Source organism: Ambystoma mexicanum, chromosome 10 (assembly GCF_040938575.1).
Source record: "Ambystoma mexicanum isolate Mex_15411 chromosome 10, UKY_AmexF1_1, whole genome shotgun sequence".
Taxonomy (NCBI): domain Eukaryota; kingdom Metazoa; phylum Chordata; class Amphibia; order Caudata; family Ambystomatidae; genus Ambystoma; species Ambystoma mexicanum.
The window spans coordinates 1,606,672-1,633,294 of NC_090932.1; the positions used below are offsets into that span (position 1 = coordinate 1,606,672).

At 48.6% G+C, this 26,623-nt stretch overlaps 1 protein-coding gene across 1 annotated transcript in view; it reads right to left on the reverse strand.

Moving 5' to 3' along the window:
* Positions 1 to 26,623, reverse strand: part of LOC138491092 (zinc finger protein 436-like) — a 209,233-nt gene that overhangs the window by 3,072 nt on the left and 179,538 nt on the right. The gene's annotated exons all lie outside the window — the stretch shown is intronic.

Here is a 26,623-nt window from a genome sequence, read left to right on the forward strand (position 1 = left end):
TGTTGGATTAAATGAGAATCCTGTGATTAGTTCTATAAGTGTGTCTATAGATATGAAATAATCTGTAAAATATAAGCAGATATGGTACATGAAGAAACCCTTGGGTGTGTTTGGTAGGATATTCTACAAATCCCAAAACACGCACAGTTAATACATTCACACAGACCACGCATGTCTTGTTTCACTGAACCTTCATTTGGACCTTTGCAAGGATCCTGATCTAGGCGCTGCTGTCAGGGACCTGATCTAGGTGCTGCTGCCAGGATCCTGAGCTAGTGTTGCTGCCAGAAACCTGATCTAGGCTCTGCTACCAGGATCCTGAGCTAGGAGCTGCTGCCAGGATCCTGATCTAGGCGCGGCTGCCAGGATCCTGATCTAGGCGCTGCTGCCAGAATCCTGACCTAGGCGCTGCTGCCAGGATCCTGATCTAGGCGCTGCTGCCAGGATCCTGATCTAGGCGCTGCTGCCAGGATCCTGATCTAGGCGCTGCTGCCAGGAACCTGATCTAGGCGCTGCTGCCAGGATCCTGAACTAGTTGCTGCTGCCAGGAACCTGATCTAGGCGCTGCTGCCAGGATCCTGATCTAGGCGCTGCTGCCAGGAACCTGATCTAGGCGCTGCTGCCAGGATCCTAATCTAGGCGCTGCTGCCAGGATGCTGATTTAGGCGCTGCTGCCATGATTCTGATCTAGGCGCTGCTTCCAGGATCCTGATCTAGGCGCCGGATATGCTGAATAATGACACAAATCCCATCAAAGGAGCACCTGCATTAATAACGAGGCGACGGAACTCATACAGGCCTTCATTTAGAAACACTGGGCCTCATTACACGGTAGGCGGTGAGCCATGGCGCTATTAGCGCCATGGCTCATGCCGGTAAAATACCGGCACCGCCTTGGTGGAAAGGGGATTTACCGCCCATTCCAAGGTTGGAGCGGCGGTAAATCCCCCTTCCACCATTGCCCTTCCCCATTCCCATTTCTGCCCCACAGGGCTCTATGGGAATGGGGAAGGCGCTAATTACGGCACCGCAATTTTGCGGTGCCGTAATTAGCTCCGAGGTCCCTTTGCGGGTTGGATTTTAACGCCTGCAAAAAGCAGGCGTTAAATCCCCCAACCCGCAAAGGGACCTCGTAGTAAGGCGGTAAGGATTTACCGGTACCGGTATTTTACCGGTACCGGTAAATCCTTACTGCCATCCGTGTAATGAGGCCCACTGAATTCATATTATTAAAACACAAATGACATCTGGGACTTGATTGGAATCAAAGGTTGGACATAAAATTGTTTTAAATATATTTTCTAGCAATATAAAACTAAGCCATATTCACATGTCATTTATTTCAAATAACACAATTTGGAAACAGTATTAGCACCTTAAGGAATATGGGTTTTAGGGCATACAAGTTTCAAACCTAAATAGCAATATAAAGTGCATCATCGTAGGAAGATTTGCATTTGGTTTAGAGTTTATGAATTCAAAGTAAACAAAGTGAAAGATTAATAAGTGTAAGTAGTTAAGCGCATTAACGCTTTACTGCTGGACTATTTGTAATATTTGTCGCGTTCCGCTCCGGTGATATGTTTCACAGAACGCCCAATAAAACATGCACAGACTCGTAGTGATTTATACAGACTGCTTTATTCCTCTTCTGGCCCCATCCAATAATCCTTTCTACCTCAGTTTGGGGTGTGACCCTAACTTTACATAACAACTTTAATGGGCTGCATATAAGAACGTTACATTCTCCCCATTATTTCACAATCAACCAGCATAGCTACCCCATCTCTTCGATCCATCTTCTAGGACGCTTCAGCCCTCTATGACGCTGACTGTCCTAAAGCAAATGACCTTCACATGAAGGTTGGAGACGGCTATCTCAGAGTGTGAGTCAGCCGCAGAGGTAAGAAGGAGAGAAAGAAGAGGCCGAAGCAGCAACTGACACCCTCTTCGAATGACCGTGAAGGAAGGTGGCAGTACTGGGGTAGGTTTTGCCCGGGGGACAGATAGCTTCAGGTGAGAGGAAAGCAGAAAGTGGTCAGTCCAGGAGAGTGTAGTGACAGTGTTAGAGAGGTGGATGTCTCAGGAGATGAGAACATCCAAGGTGTGTCCAGCTGAGTGTGTTGGACAGAGGGAAGAATAGAGGGGGAGAGAGAGTCGCAAAGGTAGCAGAAAGGCCCAGAGTGGTCTGAGGAGTCCAGGACGATGTTGAAATCTATGAGGAAGAGAAGTTTAGAGGTAGAGGCAAGGAGAGAGGAGGAGAGATCAGCCCATTCAGAGAGGAAGAGGGCAACCTGGCCAGGTGGCCTGTAGATGGAGGCCAAAGTCAGAGCGAGGACAGGAGAGATAGAGAGCTTGCAGACCAGGCATTTAAAGGAGGAGTAAGCCTGGGTGGGAATGATAGAGGCAGGGACCCCCCAGGAAAGATCAAGGCCACTCTACCTCTGGGACGATAGTGTCATGACCCTTGCCCCTGGCCCTCACTGGCAAGTCAGCCTTCCAAGTAGGGCCAGATCAAAGGCCTTAAAACCTCATCCAAGACTCTCTTGGAGTCAGTCCTGGCACCTTTGGCGCCAGGCTCTTAACCATCATGAAAACCAACATTAGAACGGGACTATTTACTTGGGACTATTTAACTTGGGGCGGTTCAGCCAACATGGAGGCACACACATAGCTCAGTTACAAGGAACTGAGCTATGCGGTCTAGTCTTTTCAGTGTGGCAGGCCTGGGACTACTTTACCTGGACTATTTTGGGTGTGGCAGGCCTGGCACTATTTTACCTGGACTACTTTACCTGAGACTATTTAAACCGCACCCAAACAGCAGAACATGCTTTGCGTAATTCTGCTGTGGGCAGCGTAACGCTCACCGTGTCCAGTTCTTTGATGCCAGCTTACCTGAAACCAAGGACCTGCAGAGAGAGAAACAACACTAGGAAACTTACCTGGAACAGTATCCTGTCTTCAATCCATCGCCGACTTCAGTTCCACTCACCTGAAGGTATGAACTCCATCATCCGGCACTGCATGCATCCTGGAATACCATAACCTGGAAAGAGGAGAAAGAAAGACAGCATTAGTAAGCGTTTACTCACATTTCCTCCCGAATGAAGAATGCCACACAATTCTTACCTGGGTACTCATCTCCTGGTCAGTATCATTGCTGGAACATTACGGCGCTCGGCGAGGAACATCGTAACCTGCAAGGAGAGAAAAGACACAGGTTAGCAATATAAAAGGCGAAACAGCACCGTGCATCGCGCATTACTCACCGGACAGCATCGCGCAAACCGCGCTTTCGCCTACCGGCCCATGCTCATCTTCAAACTGCATGACAACCTCAAAATACATTTCCATACCTAAAAGTAAAGAAGCAAGACATTATTATTGGAACTAAGAGGAACATAAGAACTGCATATAAAGACTGTAAAGCAGCAAACCTACGGAGTCGCAGCAGGCCTGGATTCCCACAGGGGCTTGCACCAGTGAAGTAACTTGATAGCTGCTCGCCCCCACATCTACGCGCCCCTGCCACGAGGAGCAGGACGGAGAATCCACCTTTTACAATTTTAAGGTGAGGAAAGGGCCCAAGGGGGAGGAAGGAGTTGAGGCCAAAGGAGGTGGGAAAACATAAAGACAATCTGGTATTGAATCCAGCTCTCCTACATTCCAGACCCATCTTTAACCAGAGGCCTTACCAAGGGACCGGGAGAGGGTTCGAGAGTGCAAATCATCCAACCAGGGCTGGGTGGCGTCCCCGTGGATACCAGGTGAGCGTAACAGATAGGTACTGGGTTCGGAGAGGATCCTGTAGCCCTCAGGGAGGTGAGTGTGAAAAGCTGGCCGTGAACCAAGTCTCAGTGAGACAGAGAACATCCAGATCAAGGTCTTCAAGGAGGAGGCAGATGCCAGAGGAGCGTTTGAAAGCAGAGTGAGCGTTGAGAGTAGTTACATGGACCAGGTTGCCCCTTTTGAAAGACTTCCGGGGAGGGGTACAGGAGAGAGGTACACCCAGGAAATAGGCAGACGGGCCCAAGAGAGGGCAGAGGTAGAAGGAGGGGGCAGATGGCTCAGAGAGGAGGAACAGCAGGGTGCCAGAGAAGAGGCAGCAGAGGAGGTGGTGGGTGGCAGAGGAGCCGGAGCGGTAGAAGAGTAGGTGGCAGAAGAGCCGGAGCGGTTGTAGAGGTAGTGCTATGTGGAAAAAGGCCCAGAAAGGAGGCAGAGGGGAGAGCCACAGAGGAGGCAGCAGAGGTGAAAGGTAGCAGCAGAGCAGCCAGAGAAGGAACAAGTTACTTTCCTGTAACTGTTGTTCTCCATCATGGGTCTGGCATGGATTCACATGCTCATGAATATTCCCCGTCATCAGGCTGGGAATCCTCGGTAAAAGAAAAAACATTTTCAGTTTCATTTCTGAACTGTCTTTCTCCTATAAACCAATCACTGAGCTATGGGTCATACTGCCCCCAACCAATGACTGCCCTCTACCTAAGGCCCTCCACAGGCAGCCATCTTCAGATTTGGTAGCAAGTAAAGTGGCAGTAAGTCCAAGAGAAGAGCCGCAGAGGGGTAGGCGAGAGAGTATGCATGTGAATCCATGCCAGACCCATGCTAGAGAACAACAGATAAGTAACTTGTCACTTCTCCAGCATGGGGTCTGGCATGGATTCACATGTAAAGAATACATAGCAGTACACACCAACGGGAGGTGGCAAGGCTCAACAGAAGCAATTGCTCTTACCTCCTCATCAGCCTCACCTTCAAGGCAACAGGTTGCGCAGCACTGCTTGGCCGACTGTGGACTCCTCCCTGGAATCCCTGTCGACGCAGTAGAATTTCGTGAAGGTGTGCGTTGACCTCCACATAGCAGCCCTGCAGATGTCCATCAGGGGCACACCAGAGAGGAAAGTCATCATAGCAGCGATAGCTCTGGTAGAATGGGCTCTCCGATGGCCAGGCAACGGTGTGTTTGCCAACCGGTGACAGTGGGTGATGCAGCCGGAGAGCCACCTGGAAATGGAAGCCTTGGAAAGGGCCTTCCCATGGTTCACAGGACCAATGTTCACAAAAAGCTGAGAAGTTTTCTGAAAACTCTTTGTGCCGGCCACATACAACTTCAGCGCTCGAGCCACATCCAGCGAGTGCAAAGTCCTTTCAGCCAGCGACAAAGGTGTCAGAAAAAACACAGGTAACACCAAGGGCTCGTTGAGATTAAATTCTGACAGAACCTTGGGCATGAAGGAGAGGTGCGTCTGCAGTGGCACCTCATCTCGTGAAAAGTCAAGTAAGGTAGCGTGCAGGACAGGGCCTGGATCTCACCTACTCTTCTTGCAGAGGTGATGGCCACGAGGAAAGCTGTCTTCCACAACAGCAACTTGAGAGGAGCTGAATGCATAGGTTCGAATGGGGCCCCCATGAGCCTAGTCAGCACCACGTTGAGTTCCCACGCCGGGACCAGAGCCTTCACCAGCGGGAACGAGTGGAACAGTCCCTTGATGAATTCCTTGACTAGGCGGTGCGACCACAAGGAAGACCATCCCGGAGATTTGGTGTAGCGGGAGATCGCGCCAGATGCACCTTGATGGAGGTGTGCGCTAGTCCCGATTTAGCTAATGACAGAAAATACGGAAGTACCTGTGGGGCCGTGACCCTCAGAGGGTTGATCTTCTGTGTCCGGCACCAGGTCGCAAAGGGCTTCCATTTCTGTCCATAGCACTTCTAAGTCGACGACGCCCTGGCCTTGGCGAGTACCTCCCTGGAGTCCACCGGAAGCTCGTAACCACTGAACTCTAATGCTGCAGGAGCCAGGCCTTCAGGTTCGGGGATACCGGATTGTGATGCAGAATTGCACCTCCTTACCTGGCGAGGAGGGGACGTTGACATGCTGAGATGGTCCGGGTACCAGATCTAAACTCGAAACTCAAATTAGTAGTGGCACCGGAGGAAACACATACAGAAAAAGGCCTTCCCAAGGCGTCTGGGGTACGCCCCCTATAATCCCCGGCTGGGGGAGCCTGCTGACAAACCTCTGGCACTTGGTGTTCATCGCTGTCGCAAACAGATCGATCTGGGAACTGCCCCATTTGAGGAAAAGGTTGTCCACTTGATTCTGCAGAAGCTCCCACTCGTGGCAAGAGCGCAGCTCCCTGCTGAGAGAGTCAGCAACAGTGTTCTTTACTCCTGCCAGGTGAAACGGAATGAGGAACATCCCTTGGGCAACAGCCAAAGGTCACAAGTCCTGCGCCTCCTTGGAGAGTGCTGGGGATCTAGTGCCCCCCTGCTTCCGGATGTAAAACATTGTGGTGGTATTGTCCATGAAGACCCTCACCACCCTGCCCTTGAGAGACAGTAGAAACGACCTCAGGGCCCAAAACACTGCTGGTAGTTCCAGTAAGTTGATATGCAGTGTCTTCTCTTCCAGCCGCCACAGGCCTCTGGCGTGAAGACGTCCGGTGTGGGCTCCACATCCTTCCAGAGAAGCATCCGTAGTGACCATCTCCTGGTATGGGGGGCTCTGAAAGTCTGTGCCTCTGGCGATGTTGGAGCACATGCCCCATCACCTTATGGCTCGACGGAACTCCTCGTCGAGCACAATCCTGTCCTGGAAGCCCCTGTCACCTGAATCCAAAAGGCATTGAGGAACTCCTGGAGTGGACTCATCGGCAATCTGCAGAGCCGAATCACGTATATGCATGTTGACATCATGCCGAGTAGCGACTTGATGGTACTCACTGTGGCAATCTTCAGTCAAACAGCCATTGCACCTTGCCCAAGAGGGCCGCTATCCTCTCCTCCGACGGAGCCGCTAGGCAGGCCACCGCGTTGAGCTTGGATCCCAGGAACAAAGTGTCCTGCGATGGAGTCAAGCAGGACTTTGTATTATTCACCGAGAACCCTAGGTCCGTCAGCAGCCGGACGGTCCTCACCGTGTGATCGACGTCGATGTCCTTTGACTTGGCTTGGATAAGCCAGTCATCCAGTTAAGGGTACACGTGAATCCCCTGTAGTCGCAGATGGGCCGCCACCGGAGCCAGGCACTTATGAAGACTCTGGGTGCCGAATTCAGTCTGAAGGGAAGAGCCTTGAATTGGTAATGCTTCCCTTGGACGATGAAGCACAGGAACTAGCGTTGCTTTACATGCGTGGGGATGTGGAAGTACGCATCCTCTAGATCCAACGACGACAGAAAGTCTCCCTGCTCCAGCTGGCTGAGCACATGTTGCAGCTTCACCATCCTGAACTTCTCAGACTTTATGTACTCAAGTCATCGCAGGTTGAGAATGGGCCTCCAGCCCCCAGTCGTCTTTCTTACGAGAAAGTATATTGAGTAAATATACTTTCTATCAGCTCTATCGCCCCTTTTCTTAACATGGCCAGGACCTCCAGCAGCAGCTGAGGGATGTGTTGTTCCTGCCGGGCCACCGGTGGTATTCACGGACACTTTAATTGAAATTCTAAGGTGTGTCCATGGGCGAGAGTGACCAGCACCCATCGATCAGTGGAGATGGTCTCCCACACGCTGACAGGGTCGGACTGGGACAAGAAATAGCACTGGTCTCCCAAAAAAAAGTGGCCCCACCCCTCGCCTCACGACCCTTGACCTCTGATGACATCACCGGAAGTGATATCATTTGACCACACCCCAAAGTGACATCCCGAGAAGCGATGAAACACGACCTTTCACCCCTTGACAAAACAGGAATTGGCATCAAATAGCATTATTCCTAAATACACTATTTACTCTGAATCCAAGCAGACGTCCAAGGCCAAATGATAATATGTTATTGTATAGCACTTACGCTCAAGCTATTTTAATAGAACAAATATGCATACAATATCACCCAACCTGTGTTGGTACTCATTTATCGACCTAAGAAGGATGAAAGGCTTTTTGAAAAAAACGAAATTTGAAGAAAAAAAAAATTGAAAAAAAAATATATCTTTTTTTTCAATTCTTTTATCTTCCAAACCGGCCCAGGCATGGCCAGAAACTGGCCCCCACTACCCAGGCACGATTTCGGCCTGGCCACAGGCCGAAAAGCCGAGGGGCCAATCCGACCCTGCACGCTGATGAAGTTCGCCAGCCGGCCTCCCACCGGGGTGCCTGGGTGGGGGCCTGACGTCCTGCTGGTTCAATCTTGCTTGGAGATTGAGAGACTGAAAGGATGGTCTTCCTCTTCCCCTCCTGGCAATGAAACAAGAAGCCTTCCTTCTTCTTCTTCTCCGGGGTGAGCTGGAAAAGCTCTGATACACGGGCGATGATGGAATGAAGGATTGCACTTTGTCTGGTGGAGAAGCTCTCAGCTGTGGTGATGGGGGGGGTCTCCCACCCTGCCGTCGTCATCTGTGCCTGTTGTCGCAGTGCTCGACTCCGTCCTTCTGGGAGAACAGCAACGGCTGATATGGAGGTGTAGGATGTCCGGCATCCTCTTCTCCGGAGTCTTCTCAACCGGCTTGGCCGAAGCCTCCCTCCTGGGAGGAAGAGCCAATCTGGACGTCGTCGGGGTAACCTGGACTGGGTCAGTCCCTATTGCCTTCGAGAGGGAGGCCACCACCAAATCGATGGAGGACGATTTGGCCTGGTGCACCTGGGCCTTCATGGGCAGGCCAGCTCCCTTGTCTTGCTTGGCATCTCCTTCAAGTCAGAGTCGGACACCTTGTCTTGCATGGCCTTCTCCTTCGCAGCCGGATCGGACACCTTGTCCTGCTTGGCCTTCTCCTTCATGGGCAGGTCGGACACCTTGTCCTGCTTGGCCTTCTCCTGCTTGGCCTTCTCTGGTGTCTCGCATAGCTTACCTGGGGTAGCTGATGTCCTCTTGGACGAAGAGCTGGAGCTGTGGCTGGAGATCAATGCCGAAGGAGATGATGAACGTGCCCTGACTGTCACGAGACCCGCAGCAGTGGCGACCCCGACGGAAGCGGACTCGCAGTGCTTGGCCTTGTGTTGGGCCCCCACGGAAGGAGCGCCCTCAAAGGACTTAGAAGCCTGCTCAGGTTGGCTGGATCCAGAAGTGGCATGCCCCTGAGAACCACCCGGGGTAGAGGCGCTGGCCTTAAGCCACGTCGCCAACCGGAGGTGTCGATCCTTCATCGTGCGCTTGGTGAAGCCACGGCAGATCTCACAATCTTCTTCTTTATGCGTCGGGTGTAGGCAATAGAGGCACTGGGAATGCTTGTCCTCTGAGAACACATTCCAAGAAGAACACTAGACGAATTCAGCACTTGAGGGGCATGAAATATGCCGAAAAACGGATGCCCATTAATCGGAAGGATAATCGATGGAGCACACGGGCTCGATTGACCAAAAATAGAGTTTTCCTATCAAAAAGGTGAAAAAAACTCAGAAAAGCTCGAGAGCACTCCCAACACTTGAACATGCAGTTGCCTGGGGAGAGGCTTAGGTAGAGGGCAGTAATTGGCTGGGGGAAGTATGACCCAGAGCTCAGTGATTGGTAGGGGAAAGACAGTTCAGAAACAATACCGGAACTGTTTTTTCTTTTACCGAGGATTCCCAACCTTAGGACAGGGAATATTCATGAGCATGTGAATCCATGCCAGACCCCATGCTGGAGAAGTGGTAGATAGAGTTGCGGGAGGAAGTTCATAAGACGTTGGAGATGCCTATCCAGGAGGTGGAGGTTGGGCTGAGTGTCCTGGATCAAGATGGTCCCATCAAATAGACATTAAGGATGGTTTTGGAGGACAAGAGGACCTCCTATCTGTTCCACCATTAGTGGGAAATGAAGAGAAAGGAGAGAGAACAGCGACCATATGTAGGGTCCAGAGGTTGGGATAGGGAATGACAACGAGGATGTTGCTGAGAGTCTGTCGGGAGGAGGAACGGACGTGGGTGTCAGCGATGGGACGGCCTGGATTGGAGACTAGGATGTCCTTCTTGAACCTCTACCTTCCAGACTTCATAATAGAGAAGCAGTTGGAGAAGATCGGTGTGATTGAGAGCACCATAGAGTGGTGTAGGCAGACAGGAGAGGGAAAAGCGAGAGGGAGACAAGAGAGGACAGGAAGCACAGCTTACGGTTTTGAATAGAATAGAGGAGGAGAAGACAAATGCCAGAGGATATGATTTGGTCAAAACCTTCCCGCCATCAGCTTTCTGTTTTGCTCTAGTCTTGCTAAGCAGAACAGGTATGTCCTGTCAAGCAAAGAGACTGAAGCTGCACCTCACTGAAAATGACATGTTGAAACCTGAACTCAGCCAGTGTAGGAAGGAAAGAACCAGAAGACAGGCCTTCTCAGTCCACTCCTCCTGACTCTGGAATCTCCTCTCTGAGAACACTAGACTCACCCCCTCACTTCTACATTTCAGGAAGGAGTTGAAGCCCCTCCTCTTCAAGGAATGGATCCTCCCTAACACATTAGGTCCACGCACCGTCCGCTCCCTACCTAACCTACGACTGGGTGGTCTGGTCCTCCTCTTCCTCCCCTGGTTGGTTGTGGATCCCGTACTGCCAAATTGCCTGCATTCCCCTGTTGTTAGCTAACGCTGCCTTGCATCTCTACTACCCTCATTGTGCCCTTCCCTCTATGATTTGTAAAGCGCTCCATTGCTTCCCGAAGCTAGGCCCGTGCTCAGTAAATGCCATCATCATAATAATAATACTAATGATGGCCAACGAGCCTGAGACATGTCTGCGGCTGCTTGTGGTTTTGTGACCTAGCAATTTGGGCTGGACTGACCCCCTTTGGGGTCAGACCGAGCCTGATTTGCATATGGCCTTCCCTTTCTGTAATGGCATTACAAGCTGAAAAAGTATGGTCTGGAGGTGAGTGGTGGGGGAGAGGGTGATGTTTGTAATGCTAGGGTGAGTAGTGCGGGAGATGGGGCTGGTTGTAATGCTAGGGTGAGTGGTGCAGGAGAGGATGCTGGTTGTAATGCTAGGGTTAGTGGTACGGGAGAGGATGCTGGCTGTAATGCTAGTGGTGGGGGAGAGGGTGCTGTTTGTAATGCTAGGGTGAGTGGTGTGGGAGAGGGTGCTGGTTGTAATGCTAGTGGTGGAGGAGAGGGTGCTGTTTGTAATGCTAGGGTGAGTGGTGCAGGAGAGAGCTGGTTGCAATGCTAGGGTGAGTGGTGCGGGAGAAGGTGCTGGTTGTAATGCTAGTGGTGGGGGAGAGGGTGCTGTTTGTAATGCTAGGGTGAGTGGTGTAGGAGAGGGTGCTGTTTGTAATGCATGGGTGAGTGGTGTGGGAGAGGATGCTGGTTGTAATGCTAGTTGAGTGGGGTAGGAGAAGGTGCTGGTTGCAATGCTAGGGTGAGTGGTGCGGGAGAGGGTGCTGTGTGTAATGGTAGGGTGAGTGGTGCGGGAGATGGGGCTGCTTGTAATGCTAGAGTGAATGGTGCAGGAGAGGGTGGTGTTTGTAATGCTAGGGTGAGTGGTGCCGGAGAGGATGCTGTTTGCAATGCTAGGGTGAGTAGTGCAGGAGAGGGTGCTGGTTGTAATGCATGGGTGAGTGGTGCAGGAGAGGGTGCTGTTTGTAATGCATGGGTGAGTGGTGTGGGAGAGGATGCTGGTTGTAATACTAGTGTGAGTGGTGTGGGAGAGGGTGCTGGTTGCAATGCTAGGATGAGTGGTGTGGGAGAGGGTGCTGGTTGCAATGCTATGGTGAGTGGTGTGGGAGAGGATGCTGGTTGTAATGCTAGAGTGAGTGGTGTGGGAGAGGGTGCTGGTTCCAGGGTGAGTGGTGTGGGAGAGGATGCTGGTTGTAATGCTAGGGTGAGTGGTGCAGGAGAGGGTGCTGTTTGTAATGCATGGGTGAGTGGTGTGGGAGAGGATGCTGGTTGTAATACTAGCGTGAGTGGTGCGGGAGAGGGTGCTGGTTGAAATGCTATTGGTGTGTGTTGGACAGAATAACATACAGTACCCTTTGGGAACACTACACACAATTAAGACTACAATTGTTAGTACAATTTCACCTTTGGTACAAGCCTGTACTACACAGTAATGTGGTAGCAGTGGCTGAGCAGCCATGCTTAGCTCAAGAGTAAAGTGAGGTTACACAAAGGACAACAATTACTATGGTTCAAACAAACACTTACTCAAGGTTTCTTGGTAAATGAATATACATTTATTTACACAGTCAGTTGGAAAACATTTCACTAGCAAGAGCAGCTCAATATCATAAACTAATATACTACAAATACACAACCAATAAGTTACTGAACAAGTTCAGCTCCCCTGAAGTGGGAGCAAAATGGCAATTCAGTTACTTTTAAAAGGGCTAAAAAGACAAGGTTATAAGAATCAATAGCACATATAATTGCATAGGCAGGGCAAAGGGTTTCAGTTCACTACAACCAGCAATTCAATACAATAGGCCTGGGCCAAAGTCAATGGTTCAGAGTCTTGGATAGGATAGCACAGTTCTAATAGTAAACGGTTAAGTCTTTGCCACGGTTTTTAGAGGTAGTTGGTCAGATGAAAAGTTATATGTTGATTTAGAGAAGGACAAGCCTTCAAAGTTGGGAAAGTTTCACAAACTTGCACCATGGCAGAAAGTATTTCTTGACTGCACTTGAACAGTACCTTCTTAGTGAAGAAGAGCTGTAGCTGAGGCAGTTGTTCCTGGCAGTTCCTGCAGATCTTGCTGTTCCTGAGCTTCAGTCGTGGGGACAAGAAGGAGGACATCGGGAGGTTCCTGCACTGCCCAAGGAAGAGGCCACAAGCTTGGCAAAACGTCGGTTTAAGGTGTGAGTGCCTTGAAGACCACAAACTGGTATCCTTACCACTGGCTATCCGTTTTCAACAGCACTCTGAAGAAAATTCGACCAGTATAGGGACGGTGTCCAGACGGCTTACGAGTTGATTGTTCCCACCAAACTCAAGGGAAGAAGTTATCCTTGAAGGGCTTCTCTGTCGATGGAGTTTCAGGCAATTCGGACTTGCAGCAGGGCTTCACCGGTGGACCAGGAGTTGCAGCAGTCGTCTTCCTTCAGCTCATCTTCGGTTCTTTCGGTCCAGTGGTCGACTCTGCTTTCCCAGTCCCAGAGGCCTGCTTTTTAACAGTTTTCCCCCATTCATTCCAGCCTGGCTGTCACTCACAAAGCAGGGTGGATGTCCTTGCCGGACAGCCAGCCAGCCAATCACACCAGAGTGCATTCAGGTCTCCTAGGAGACTACGCACTTGGAGTTTCGGGCACCTCCCTCACATCCTGTCCACCCCAGACACTCAGGCGCCAGAGGAGGGCTTCAGCACTGAAGCCCGCCAAAGGCCACCAAACAAAGGGACCAAACCTGGTTTGGCGTGCAGAGTTAAACACCAGAAGGACCTTTCTCAAAAGAAACAGCGACCAGAGTCTGTTTTTACAGATAGGTCTTGGGCGCCATCTTGAAAAACATGACGGACCTGATTTTTAGATACGGTGTTCGCGGTCGGGAAAATCATGATAGTTTGTTAAAAACCACTGCCACCAGCCATTTCAAGTAGGAACGGGTAACATTTGACTGTTACATGAGTGTTTAGACTCAGGGGATGCTAGGCAACCCCTCCAGCACTCTATAGGAAGATAGTGTGTGCTCGGTCTGTAAATTTAAAGACACTAGTAAAGTCAATTTAACTTTACATGCTCTGGGAGACAGTAGTCAGTCCCAGAGAAGGTATTTAAACCTTGGGGAGTCTGAAAGACACCCCTGTGCCACTGCACTAAAGGTGCTATGTGACACACAAGAAAAAGATGATGCCTATGGAGTTGTTTTAAAACTCCATATCCAAAGAAAAACAAAAGTAAAACACACATCAAAATACATGAAAGAGTGGGAAGAAAGGCTCACACTCTTTCCAGGTGAAAAATTAAATCCTAGAAATCCAGCAAAGTTGCTGGGGGTCTCAAAAGGTAAGGGAAATTAGCACATTCTTGAGAATTCTCCCTAACACTCGTCTCCCCCAGACTAAGGGACAGGAGGATTTAATCCACTCCTGGATGAATCTCTTTACTCCAGTCAGTCAAACATCCTGGAGAGACCATCAGCATTTTGGTGGTGACACCCAGACCTGTGTTCAATGGTAAAATCAAACCCTTGCAGGCGGATTGACCATCTAAGTAGTTTAGGGTTTTCCCCTTTAATTTGCATCAACCATCTCAATGGTTGGTGGTCAGTCTGAATCACAAAAGTAGATCCATACAAGTATGGTCTAAACTTCTTCAGTGACCACACAATAGCAAAGCATTCACGCTCAATGGTTGCCCACCTTGTTTCTGGTTCCTTCAGCTTCCTGGTGTTGAAGCAAATGGGGTGCTCCCTGACTTTCTCATCCAGCTGACTCAGAACTACACCTATACCTGTATTTGAAGCATCTGTCTGCACATTGAAGGTGTAACGCTCACCTGGTATCCACAGGGACGCCACCAGATCTGGCTGGACTGCTTCCGACCTGGACACCACTCCCTCGGGTTCTTGTTCTGCTGAGGACTTAGTCTGGAACACAGGAGGTTTGATTTTAGCTTACAGTCTCTTTCTCTCAGACCCCACCTCCCTTGTGGAACCCACAACCACTTAGTGCTTTCCTCACCTTGGTTTTTGATATGATGTGCTCTCCGTCCTGCTGTTCTGTTCAGGGGTGCATCGTGGATGGGCGCGTCGCAACCGAGTTGCTTCACTGGTGCGGGCCCTGTGAGTCCAGACCTGCTGCGACTCAGTTCTTCAGGTAAGTCTGTTGTTTCGACAGCTTGTCCTTAATTGTAATTGCCCCTGTTAATGTCTTTCCTTCTCTCTTAGGTGCGGAAGGAGTTCTGAAGATGCCGTGCTGGCTGGGGCTGTGCTAGAGATGGTAAGCGAAAGCGCAGAGGGTGGCGCTATGTGCTTTTCTTGCAGTGTGCTAACCTGTGTTGTCCTTCTCTAGCAGGCCGCCGCAATGTTCCGGATGGTAAGATGCCGAGAGGATTGTTAGGCAGAATCCTGTGCAGTTCCCTTGGGGAACACTGCAAAAAGATTAAGACTACAGGAGTAAGCAGTAAACCCAATTGGTAGCAGTCTGCACCACCCAGATTTACCTGGTAGCTGTGGCTGAGAAGTCAGGCTTCTCTCAAGAAGAGTAGGGCAGTATATAGAGTAGACACAATAGGGCTAAAAACACAGTAGAGCAAATAAACACTGACCAGAGCTTTGTATCAAAAGTATATAATTATTTATTTAAAACACACTTTAGGCAATACCCTAGCACTCTAAATCAAAAGCAAGTTAAAACACAGTCAGGTAAAGTATACACACCTCCCTTAATAACTATTGGACAAGTCAGGGTTAAAACACCACTATTTGTCAAGACAGATGGGAGCGCGTAACCTAGATGGCACTCCAATAGTTAAGTTAAAGGGAGAGAAAAAGGCATGGCATAAAAATAAAACAGTTCCCAACACTTTCCTAGGTTCAAAGCAAGTAAGTGAAGGCAGTATACACTGTAGAGCCAAAGTTCATAGGCCAGGCCCACTTTAAATGGAGCAAAGCGAAATGTGCCCAAGATCACACAGTTTAAAATGCACTAAAAGTCTTTGCAGAATGTTTGAAAGAGGTTGGGGTGATGGTGTCTTTACCTGCCCTGGGAGACATAGTCAGTCCCAGGGTATGGAGTCTATGTTTGGGGGTCACTATGACACCCCTGTATTACTGCACTGAGGGTGCTGTGTACCACACATACAAAACAGATGATGCCCTATGGAGTAAAAGAGGTTACCCCATAGCCCATGAACACATACTAAGTCAAAGACATACCTTAAATCATGTCTAAGAGTGGCAGGAAAAGAGTCTCACTCTTAGCAGGAGAAAAAAACAAACCCCAAAAATCCAGCAAAGCTGCTCGGGGACTCACTAGGTTTGGGAAATTAGCCTTATAAGAGAATTCTCCCTAACAAGGATGCGGAGCGGTGAGTAGATGTTGTTCGAATCGCCGTCGAGTAAGTATGCGTGTTAATCAGCCTTGCCTCTTCTCTTGCAGGTTGTCGGATGGCCGGAAAGGGAATGAACCAACAGAGAGTTCAACTCAGGTAAGTGTGAGCCTTCCAATTGTTGTTTAAATGTGAAGAAATAATGCTTACTAATACTGCTTTTCTATTTTTCCCAGGTTGCGGCTTCCAGGAGAGAGAGCAAGCGTTTGCCGAGATGCTGGATGTTCGGGACACTGGAGCGGATGACAGGAGCTGGGCTCGCTAACAGGTAAGAATAACTGTGATGTTCTTTTTCTTCTCCTTGCTGGTGCAGGTCCGGAATGCTGAGAAAGATCAGACAGACCGTGGTGAACGTCATGCTGCGAGAACAGTGCAACGCGAAGCGTGTTCTCCAGCTTGGGTGTGGCTTATATAGCCTGCAGGTATCCCAGGTGCCTTCAGGCTCCCTCAGCTTCTCTTTATCAATAGTCTCTTTATCACAGTTCTGTCTCCTGCCAAAGCATATGACTCCCTTCCTCTGGTCTTCTCGTTCCTCAGCTTCTCTTTATCAGTAGTCTCTTTATCACAGTTCTGTCTCCTGCCAAAGGATATGATTCCCTTCCTCCGGTCTTCTCATCCCTCAGCTCCTCTTTATCAATAGTCTCTGTATCACAGTTCTGTCTTCTGCCAAAGGATATGACTCCCTTCCTCTGGTCTTCTCGTTCCTCAGCTTCTCTTTATCAATAGTCTCTTTATCACAGTTCTACCTTCTGCCAAAGTATATGACTCCCTTCCTCTGGTCTTCTCGTGACTCAGCTTCTCTTTATCAATAGTCTCTTTATCACAGTTCTGTCTTCTGCCAAAGGACATGACTCCCTTTCTCTGCTCTTCTCGTGACTCAGCTTCTCTTTATCAATAGTCTCGTTATCACAGTTCTGTCTCCTGCCAAAGGATATGACTCCCTTCCTCTGGTCTTCTCGTTCCTCAGCTTCTCTTTATAAATAGTCTCTTTATCACAGTTCTGTCTTCTGCCAAAGGATATGACTCCCTTCCTCTGGTCTTCTCGTTCCTCAGCTTCTCTTTATCAATAGTCTCTTTATCACAGTTCTGTCTCCTGCCAAAGGATATGACTCCCTTCCTCTGATCTTCTTATGACTCAGCTTCTTTTTATCAATAGTCTCTTTATCACAGTTCTGTCTCCTGCCAAAGGATATGACTCCCTTCCTCTGGTCTTCCTGTTCCTCAGCTTCTCTTTATCAATAGTCTCTTTATCACAGTTCTGTCTCCTGCCAAAGGATATGACTCCCTTCCTCCGGTCTTCTCGTCCCTCGGCTCCTCTTTATCAATAGTCTCTGTATCACAGTTCTGTCTTCTGCCAAAGGATATGACTCCCTTCCTCTGGTCTGCTCGTTCCTCAGCTTCGCTTTATCAATAGTCTCTTTATCACAGTTCTGCCTTCTGCCAAAGGATATGACTCCCTTGCTCTGGTCTTCTCGTGACTGAGCTTCTCTTTATCAATAGTCTCTTTATCACAGTTCTGTCTTCTGCCAAAGGACATGACTCCCTTCCTCTGCTCCTCTCGTGACTCAGCTTCTCTTTATCAATAGTCTCGTTATCACAGTTCTGTCTCCTGCCAAAGGATATGACTCCCTTCTGTTAGGGAGAATTCTCTGTTTAGGCTGAATTGCCTAACCTAGTGAGTCCCCCAGCAGCTTTGCTGGATTTTTGGGGTTTATTTATTTCTCCTGCCAAGAGTGATACTCTTTTACCCTCACTCTTGGGCATGATTTGAGTGTGTTTCTTTGAATCTAGATGTGTTTAATGGGCTATGGCGTCTTTTACTCCATAGGGCTTCATGTGTTTTTGTGATGTGTGTTACACAGCACCCTCAGTGCAGTGACACAGGGGTGTCATAGTGACCCCCCAGTATAGACTCCATACCCTGGGATTGACTACTGTCTCCCAGGGCATGTAAAGTCACCATTGACTTTACTAGTCTTAAATTCTGAACAGAACCAGTACAAACCATCATATTGTGGACGTACTGATTGGGGCAATTCGATTGCCCCGGGATCTGTTAGTCGAGGGGGCACGTCTCCGTCCCCCCTGATCGAGTTTTGGCTGGTGGCAGTGGATACTACTTTTTATATTCAACCGCAAATATTTTCCTATGGGATTTCCCATTGTTTTATGCTACTACCTTTATTTAATTATTTACGGTAGCCTCGAACATACCGCCGGTTTATTTAATTAATATTAATTCTCCGGTTGGTATTTTTTGCCAAAACTCGATTCTAAAATGGTGTTTGTGTTCTCTTCTGTGACTCCAACCCAAGTCGAGCCCTTTGTTCCACTTTTTGGCGGGCTTCTCCGCAGAAGCCCTCCAAAGTGGTGCCACTCTGTCTGGGGTACTTAGGAGGGGTGGAGGGAAATGTAGGCACCCTGGACTGAGTTGCCTAGGCAACTCAAGTCGCACTCCATCCTGATTGGCCCCAAGTGGTGATTCGGCCGGCTCACCACTTAGCATGTTTGAGTGACAGCTAGGCTGAGTGAATGGGGGTTTGCTGCATAAAAGCAGGGCTTTGGGGACTGGAACTTCAGAAGTCGCCACAGGACCTAAGAATCCGACGAGGGAGAAGCTGAGCCGACCTGCCACGACACCACCACCGGTGGAGCCCTGCTGGACTGCCTCACCACTTTTCCCAACGACAGAGGAGATCTCCCGCCGGAGGGTCTTCTTCCTTTGACTGGTGGGGATAACCAGTTTCACCGTCTTTTCGCTTTCCCGACGTATCTCGTAGCCGCCTTGCCCGTGCCAAGCACCCCGGCAACCGGGATACCACATTTTACCACGATCGCGAAACAAAGGTACCAACTTTAACCGGAAGACTCCGCGGCTGGTTTCTTCCCTGGTAGTGCAACGACCTTCATCTTTCCTCCAAGTCGAGATCTTCTCTTCCACTTGACGGAGACACGACTTGCACCCACTACCAGGAACAACTGCCACAGCTGGAGGATCCATCCCACTTAAGGTACCGTGTCCCGCCTGGCTTCCCTTGCTACCGTTTGTACGGGGTAGATTTAGCCCCCGGCTTTCGAACCTGGGTTAGTCTGGGACCCCCTGGCTAAACTTTCTTAAAGCCTCTCTAAACCCTTTTTGAACCCTCTGCAAGACTTTCTAAGCATAGTGTAACTGTGTGATCTTGGGCGCATTTGTGCTCTGCTCTCTCTAAGAGTGGACCCAGCCTTTGGACTTTGGCTCACCAGTGACTTTTTTTTGCTCTCTGCCTTGCTAACCGTGTTCCTGAATCTTAGAGGGGTGTACCATTGCATATTCTGCCTTTTCCCTCCCTTTCTCATAAACTTATTGGAGTGCAATCTAGTTAAGCGCTCACCTCTGTATGAAAATAAGTGGTGTTTACTGTGACTAATCTGATAAGGAAAAAGGGGTGTATAAATTACAATAGTAACTGTGTTTAGACAATTTTACAACAAGAGTGCTGGAGTGTTTCAACTGTGTGTTTTTAAATAAATAATTATCTACTTTGATACCAAAGCTCTGGTCAGTGTTTGCTTGTATTATTGTACCTGAGTGCCTATTGTGTATACTCTGCATACTGCCTAACTCTTCTTGAGGGAAGCCTGACTGCTTAGCCACAGCTACCAGGTAAATCTGGTTGGTACGGACTGCTACCAAGTGGGTTTACTGCCAACACCTGTAGTGGTCCCTAAGGGAACTGCACAGGTTTCTGCCTAACACTGGTGTACAGCGGTGGGATTTGTATTGAGTATACACTTTAGAGTGCTTGAGGATACCTTAGTACAACTAACCACAAAGCTTAGCACTGAAAAAGTAATCTTTCTAACATGTCAACTATGGAAACTTATAGTCAAGAGTCCCTTGCTACAAAAACTGCTGATTATTTAAGAGTATTATGTAAGCATAAGAACCTCCTGCCTAAAGGCAAGAAAATGGAATTAATAGAAAGGTTGTTAGCTAACCAAAGTCTGGATGATGGGTCTGAGGAACCTACCATGCCAGAAAATGTAGATAACAGTATAGAAATTGATATTGATCAAAATATTGATAATCTTGAGGAAGAGTCAGAAGAGGAGAGTGAGGCTGCTGTGACTGTCCCCCCTAGGCCTCTGTCTGCTCTACCTGCTGTACCTACTGGGCCTTTACCAAGTCCCACACTAAGTCCTCAATATCTCGAATTAGAGAAAATGAAACTTGAACTAGAGTTCAAGAGACTGAATACTCTGGCTGAACAGAGACATCAGGAAATGAATCAAGAACTAAGGCTAAGGGAAATGGAGCTCAAGCATGAGCTAGAAATGAAGAAATTATCTGTCGAAAATGCTTCTCTCTCTGGCTCCTCTAGAAGTTCCAGTCCTAAAAGACCCCGGATGCCTAAAGAATTGGTTGGTATGTATGAGCCTAAGTTGGATGTGCTGGATTGGTTGTCTCTGTTTGAATATAATCATGGGTTCCAGAACATCACAGGAAATGACATACTCACCTGGTTGTTCTCTAGGCTTCCCCCTGTTGCAACTGATGTGGTAATGGAGTTGGGGGAGGAGGATAGGAAAGAGTATGAATGTGTAAAACTAGCTTTGATAGCTAGGTTTGGGAAGACCCCTTCCCAGTATCTTAAGAGGTTTAGGACCCTCAAAAAGAAGCATGATGGTACCCCTTGGGCTTCCTGGTTGAGTGAAGGGTTGAAAAACTTAGAGGGATGGATTAAGGGTTACAAAGTGAACACTTATGAAGGTATGAAGAATCTTTTTATGTTGGAGTCAATTTATGATGCCTGCTCTCCTGAGCTCAGACAGCACTTGGCTGATTCAAAGGAATTAGATTCCAGAAAGCTGGCTAAGGCTGCTGACTTGTGGCTTGCCAACAGGGCCACTCACAAGGATTCTGGGGTAACTCAGAAAAAGGATGAGGGGAAACAGCCTAAAAAGGACTCCAAAGAGAATTCTAATACTGCAAATTCCAAAGAGGTCCCCAAACAAAACCATAGGGTAAGCCACAAGGGAAACCACAACAGAATAGTGTACCCTCTGGTGCCAAACCAGAGGGAGGCCAGAACAAGCCACCATTCCAGAAGGCATTCGGTAAATGCTTTGTTTGTGGCTCTACTGACCATGTGAAAGGAGATCCCAGATGTAAGGGTAAACCTTCAGGGGTCCAACTTGCCTCCTTAGCCTTCGCCCAAGAAGAGGAAGTCCAAATGGCAAGTGGAAACTTTCCATTACTGGCTGATGAACCCATTGGAGTCTCAGCCAGTGTTTCTTTAGTCTCTCTGGGGTTGTGGGAACAACAGAATTTAGATGTGTATAATTCTATCCCAGATAATACTAAAGAGTATTATAAAGACAGTGTCCATGTAAATGGTCAGGAGACTCCTGCCATCAGGGACACTGGGGCCAGCATAACTGTGGTGGATGAATCATTTTTCAAGGTAGAGGATGTTGCTAAGGCACCCAAATGCCTCACCAAGTTAGCTGGAGGGCCTGTGCAGATGTGTCCCCAGTTACCAGTTCTCATCCAGTGTAATGACATGGCTGTAAAAATACCTGTCAGTGTACAATGTGAAGTGCCAGGTAGGGTTCTGTTGGGTAATGACCTAAAAGCTCTTGGAGTTGTGTCACATACCCCCAGACCACCTAGTAAAAGGTTACAGGAGCTCACAAAACCTGCAAGAGAGAAAACCCTGCGAGGGTTATCTCAGGAGATGATGACAGAGATCACTCCTTTACTTCTGGAGCAACTCACTGCAGTAACTACCCGATCAGGAGCAAAGGGGCAACCCAAGACTCCTAGGAAAAAGTCAGCAGCAAGCACTCCAGTGCTTCCACCAGTTACACCTGTAACTCCACCTCCAGCTGAGGCTGAGAGGGAGGTACAACCCTGTATGGTTGAACTAGACTCTGAAGAAGAGCTAGTGGGAGGCCAAGAACTTATTGGAGATCTAGACCCTGAGGACCATCCTGAGCTGCAGTCTTTACTGGCAGAAGGTGGGCCCAGCAGGGCAGCTTTCCGTAAGGGACAAAGAGAATGTCCAACTCTGGAGGGTCTCCGCCAACAGGCAGCTGCTCAGGCTGATGGGCAAAAGCCTGGGAAGTATAGGTTGCACTGGGAATATGGCCTCTTCTACAGTGAATCAACTGAGTCTGAACCTGGAGACTACAAACGCCTTGTAGTACCTCAAGAAAACAGACAACAGTTCTTGCACTTAGCCCACAAGATTTCTTTGGCTGGTCACTTGAGTTTCAAGAAGACCAAGGAAAGGCTCTCACTCTACTTCTATTGGCCAAAAATGGGGGCCAAAGTAGATAAGTTTTGCAAGTGCTGCCCTACCAGCCAAACTTCTGGTAAGGTTGGCGCCAAGAATGTGGCACCCTTAGTGCCTCTCCCAGTTGTGGGAGTCCCATTTGAGAGGGTAGGGATTGACATTGCTGGTCCCCTTGATCCCCGTACCTCCTCAGGCAACAGGTTTATCCTTGTTGTAGTAGACCATGCTACTAGATACCCTGAGGCAATACCTATGAGAACTGTTACAGCTCCGGCTGTGGCTAAAGCCCTACTTGGTATTTTTTACCAGGGTTGGGTTTCCTAAGGAAGTAATATCCGACAGGGGTCAAACTTTATGTCCCACTACATGAAAGCCATGTGGAAAACCTGTGGAGTTACTTACAAGTTCTCAACTGCCTACCACCCCCAAACCAATGGACCGGTAGAAAGATTTAACAGAACCATGAAGAGCATGATAGGTGCTTTAGAGGAACCTCTGAAAAGAAAGTGGGACCTTCTACTGCCATGCCTTCTCTTTGCTTATAGAGAAGTCCCTCAAGGGGGAGTAGGTTATTCTCCCTTTGAACTTCTCTATGGCCATCCGGTCAGAGGTCCATTGGCCCTGATTAAGGAGGGGTTGGAAGGCGCTCCTCCCCTCAAGCCAGTCAGAGTGACTGACTATGTGATAGGTCTCCGAAGGAGAATGTCACACATGATGGCAAAAGCTAGTGATAACCTGAAAGCTGGCCAAGCTTTGGTCAACCACTGGCATGATCAAAAGGCTAACATGGTTTAGTTCACTCAAGACCAGCTAGTTCTAGTTATGCTCCCAACAAGACAGAGTGCCTTGCAAGACAAATGGATGGGACCCCTCAAAGTTGTGGGAAAACCTGGAGAGGTCAACTATCTGGTGGATCTGGGCAGACCCAGGGAAGCTCCTAGAGTCTTCCACACCAACCGACTGAAAGCGTACATCTCCAGACCTGAAGTAGGAGCCTTGCTTCTAGCTTCAGCAGCAGAGGAAGAAGAGAGTGAGTCTCTCCCTGATCTCCTCCGAGGTGTACCTTTAGATGAAAAAATTGAAGAAGTCAATCTCTCTTCAGATCTGACACCTGAGCAGCAAGAGGAGTGCAAATCTATGTTAAATCAGTTTGCCTCCCTGTTCTCACTCCCACCAGGCTTGACCCCTTGGGGACAGCACGAGATACTCACTGGTGACTGTCTGCCAGTCAAAAGCAGATGATACCGAATGTCAGAAAATGTGAGAACCCATATCAAGGGGGAGGTCAAGAAGATGCTTGATCTCGGGGTAATAGAACCCTCTACTAGTCCATGGTTTAGCCCAGTTGTGTAAGTACCAAAGGCAGGGTCCAAAGACTTGAGATTCTGTGTGGACTATAGAGCTCTTAATGCAGTCACCAAGACTGATGCCCACCCTTTACCAAGGACAGATGAGTTGGTGGATAAACTTGGCGCAGCCAAGTACCTCAGCATATTTGACCTTTCGTCAGGCTATTGGCAAATAGCCTTGACAGACCATGCCAAGGAGAAACTGCATTTTCCACCCCAGTTGGCTTGTACCAGTTTAAGGTCATGCCTTTTGGATTTAAAAATGCACCTGCTACATTCCAAAGGATGGTGCACCAGGTTCTAGCTGGGATGGAGGACTTCTGCATGGCATACTTGGATGACATTGCAGTCTTCAGCCACTCCTGGGAGGATCATGTGAACCACCTAGGACATGTTTTGCAGGCTCTTGGACAGGCCAATTTGACTATCAAGGCAAGTAAATGCCAGATAGGTCAAAGTAAGGTGGTCTACCTTGGGCATGAGGTAGGAGGTGGAGAAATAAGGCCTTTGCTCAGCAAGATTGAAGCTGTGCAAAATTGGACAACACCTACTACTCAAACCCAAGTGAGAGCCTTTCTAGGCCTCACTGGGTACTACAGGAATTTCATAGAGAACTATGGGACCATAGCTTCTCCACTGAATGTAATCCCCTCTCCAAAATTCCCTAAAAAGGTCAAATGGAATGAGGAGTGCAATCAGGCCTTTGAAAAACTGAAGAAAGCTCTTTGCCAAGCTCCGGTATTGAGAGCTCCTGACTACCACCAAACTTTCATTGTACAAACTGATGCTTCCAATGTAGGTATAGGTGCAGTTCTAAGCCAACTGGATGAGAAGGGTAGGGAGCACCCCATTTGCTTCATCAGCCGTAAGCTGAAGGATCCTGAGACAAGGTGGGCAACAGTAGAAAGAGAATGCTTTGCTATTGTGTGTGCACTGAAAAGGTTTAGGCCATACTTGTATGGTTCTACTTTTGTCATTCAGACTGACCACCAACCCTTGAGATGGTTAATGCAAATGAAGGGAGAAAATCCAAAATTATTGAGATGGTCAATCTGCTTGCAAGGGTTTGATTTCACCATTGAGCACAGGTCAGGGTGTCACCATCAACATGCTGATGGACTCTCTAGGATGTATGTCATCAACTAGAGGTATGAGTTTCATCCAGGAGTGGATTAAATCCTCCTGTCCCTTAGTCTGGGGGGGGGGGGCGAGTGTTAGGGAGAATTCTCTGTTTAGGCTGAATTTTCTAACCTAGTGAGTCCCCCAGCAGCTTTACTGGATTTTTGGGGCTTATTTTTTTCTCCTGCCAAGAGTGAGACTCTTTTACCCTCACTCTTGGGCATGATTTGAGTGTGTTTCTTTGAATCTAGATGTGTTTAATGGGCTATGAGGTCTTTTACTCCATAGGGCTTCATGTGTTTTTGTGATGTGTGTTACACAGCAGCCTCAGTGCAGTGACACAGGGGTGTCATAGTAACCCCCCAGTATAGACTCCATACCCTGGGACTGACTACTGTCTCCCAGGACATGTAAAGTCACCATTGACTTTACTAGTCTTAAATTCTGAACAGAACCAGTACAAACCATCATATTGTGGACGTACTGGCTGGGGCAATTTGATTGCCCCAGGGTCTGTTAGTCGAGGGGGCACGTCTCCGTCCCCCCTGATCGAGTTTTGGCTGGTGGCAGTGGATACTACTTTTTATATTCAACCGCAAATATTTTCCTATGGGATTTCCCATTGTTTTATGCTACTACCTTTATTTAATTATTTACGATAGCCTCGAACATACCGACGGTTTATTTAATTAATATTAATTGTCCGGTTGTTTTTTTTTGCCTAAACTTAATTCTAAAATGGCGTTTGTGTTCTCTTCTGTGAGTCCAACCCAAGTCGAGCCCTTTGTTCCACTTTTTGGCGGGCTTCTCCGCAGAAGCCCTCCAAAGTGGTGCCACTCTGTCTCAGGTACTTAGGAGGGGTGGAGGGAAATTTAGGCACCCTGGACTGAGTTGCCTAGGCAACTCAAGTCGCACTCCATCCTGATTGGCCCCAAGTGGTGAGCCGGCCGGCTCACCACTTAGCATGTTTGAGTGACAGCTAGGCTGAGTGAATGGGGGTTTGCTGCATAAAAGCAGGGCTTTGTGGACTGGAACTTCAGAAGTTGCCACAGGACCTAAGAATCCGACGAGGGAGAAGCTGAGCTGACCAGCCACGACACCACCACCGGTGGAGCCCTCCTGGACTGCCTCACCACTTTTCCCAACGACAGAGGAGATCTCCCACCGGAGAGTCTTCTTCCTTTGACTGGTGGGGATAACCAGTTTCACCGTCTTTTTGCTTTCCCGACGTATCTCGTGGCCGCCTTGCCCGTGCCAAGCAGCCCGGCAACCGGGATACCACGTTTTACCACGACCGTGAAACAAAGGCACCACCTTTAACCGGGAGACTCCACGGCTGTTTTCTTCCCTGGTAGTGCAACGACCTTCATCTTTCCTCCAAGCCGAGATCTTCTCTTCCCCTGGACGATGACACGACTTGCACCCACTACCAGGAACAACTGCCACCGCTGGAGGATCCTTCCCACTTAAGGTACCGTGTCCCGCCTGGCTTCCCTTGCTACCGACTGTACGGGGTAGATTTAGCCCCCAACTTTCGAACCTGGGTTAGTCTGGGACACCCTGGCTAAACTTTCTTAAAGCCTCTCTAAACCTTTTTTGAACCCTCTGCAAGACTTTCTAAGCATATTGTAACTGTGTGATCTTGGGCGCATTTGTGCTCTGCTCTCTCTAAGAGTGGGCCCAGACTTTGGACTTTGGCTCACCAGTGACTTTTTATTTGCTCTCTGCCTTGCTAACCATGTTCCTGAATCTTAGAGGGGTGTACCATTGCATATTCTGCCTTTTCCCTCCCTTTCTCATAAACTTATTGGAGTGCAATCTAGTTAAGCGCTCACCTCTGTATGAAAATAAGTGATGTTTACTGTGACTAATCTGATAAGGAAAAAGGGGTGTATATATTACAATAGTAACTGTGTTTAGACAATTTTACAACAAGAGTGCTGGAGTGTTTCAACTGTATGTTTTTAAATAAATAATTATAT